The 2,107-nt window shown below is 37.6% G+C and overlaps 1 pseudogene; it reads right to left on the bottom strand.

Annotated features, from left to right (window-relative positions):
* Positions 1 to 472: 472 nt before the first annotated feature.
* LOC116090881 overlaps positions 473 to 2,107 on the bottom strand; it is a 4,210-nt pseudogene continuing 2,575 nt past the window's right edge.

Raw genomic sequence — 2,107 nt, 5'->3', positions numbered from 1 at the left:
TTTCATAAGGTCTTTAAAAAAATCACAGCAACAGGAAAAGAAACTAAGGCAAAGAAATTGAGCAGGATCCTACAATACAGCTGATATCCTGATAGCCAGATAATAGGTTTCATGAAGGCCTATTTTCCATTTGCTGGCTTATTTGTCCCATTCAAAAATGCATTCTTGGTATTTATAATTACATTAATACGTAAATACATTACATAAGTATTTATACTTTTATGTAAATATATTACATATATAATTCACTTGCTTATTCAGCATATGATATGATATTTAACTATAAGATAAATATCTGATTGTGTGCATATATAGTTAGAGACAAGCAGCAGTAAATGTTATCTGAACTCAAGCTTGTCACTATGTGGTTATTTCAAAGCCCACTCCAACAGTGTCTAATCTCAATCATTCCTTTTTATCCTATAATTTACATCTGATTATATCATCAAAATGAATATGATGGTTCACACAGTTTCAGGAATGGAGTGATTTTTATTTTGTCTCAACTTTAGCTAGGGCCAAATCTACTTAAGTTCATTGAGATGTTTTTCCTTGGAAATATAGTCTCTTATTTCCATTCGAAGCTTGTCTCTCTCTGATAAATGAATATCAGAAAACTAGCTTCAGTTGTTTTGACTTGAGAAATACTTTGTTGGAAGTAAAAGTTTTCTTCGGAAATACATGGAAATAAGGAGATGGAGGAAAGCAGTCATTTCAGGTGGTACTAGACTTGCAAGAATTTCCAATTTGTTGTTGGTCTTCTTCACTGTATTCATGACACAGCCTTCAGATTAAATGAGCCATTCAATGTTTTCCAAATGCTCTTATGGTCTAATAATTGACAAGATTACTTGTTTTCTGCACTTGCCTGGTTTACGCATAGGAAATTGCCAAATATACACAAAGGGAAGTTTAGAACTTCAGTATCGAATTTCATTACAGTTTGCTCTTGTTTATATTCAAAGGTAAGGATATTATAACCTATTGTTTTACTGAAAGTTACTCTCTCGTTGGAATCAAAACATACCAGAGTTATTCTGAATAAGACATTTCAGATATGTTTTTGGCAGGCAGAACCATCACACTGCTGAAAACATTGTTTGAAAATTATACACTGGCTAGTAAAGGTGACATGTAAAGGAAAACTAAGTTTGCAATTTGACCATTTCCAAGTGTATTTACCATCTTTGGGGATCCTTTTACCGCACTGCATGGTGCAGTCTTCAGGTTCTTCATTGATAGCTCATGGTCCAATTATCCTTTGTTCTTGTGCTTTGAGCCAAGTCAGCCACTGTTGTTTATAAATGAGTGACAACCATTCCATAGATATTAGATGATCTTGTTCAAGAACACTTGTGGAAGCCCAGTCACGGATGATGTGCTGAAACCTCAGCTTTTTAAACACTGGTTGAAATATTAGTCCTTCTTCACTTTCAAGAAAACTGATGTTAACAAAATAACCTATGTAGGTGTAAAGCTAGTTGTTGGTATGATCTAACAGTTGGTTCATGGTTCCGTTCCACCATGGATTAAGATGCAGGAACATCCATTTTTTCAGTGTGATGTATACATCTGCTGGGCAGACTCTCTGCTGGGCAGAACCAGGCGAGAGGGGGAGAGAACCCAGTCCAGCCTAGCCTCTCTCTCAGGGCTGAGCAGGATGGTGAGTGTTGCAGCTTGGATCTCCTGCCTCCGGAGAATAACCACGGAGAATAATCACCCAGAACACGGAAGTCTTTCAAAGCAGGAACTCATTTTATTGTATCAATCCTTTCTTTATAAAGGGCTGAGAGAGGAAGTGGAGTTTTTTACTGAAGTGAGATGACATAGGGGGAGGGGAAAGTTGAGGAAGGGTATGGGGTGACTGACAGAGCCAACAAAGTTATTCTAGTCAGCAGGAGCTAGGCAAAGGCAGACTTAAGCAGGTTGTGCTGAATCACTCCAGTACAGAAGTGACTGAGACAGTTCACAAAATTTGAGCCAGGCTCAGGTTTGTCCTCAAGGCCCAAACCAGGGCCAAATAGAGCCCAACATACATCGATGCAAGAAGATACATCAATTTCACATCTACTTCCTTGTAAAGTGCCACACTTGGATGTATCATCAA

This window comes from Mastomys coucha, chromosome X (genome assembly GCF_008632895.1).
Source record: "Mastomys coucha isolate ucsf_1 chromosome X, UCSF_Mcou_1, whole genome shotgun sequence".
Classification (NCBI taxonomy): domain Eukaryota; kingdom Metazoa; phylum Chordata; class Mammalia; order Rodentia; family Muridae; genus Mastomys; species Mastomys coucha.
Note: the sequence above shows the minus strand (reverse complement) of the source record. Positions and strands in the feature narration are given on the sequence as shown.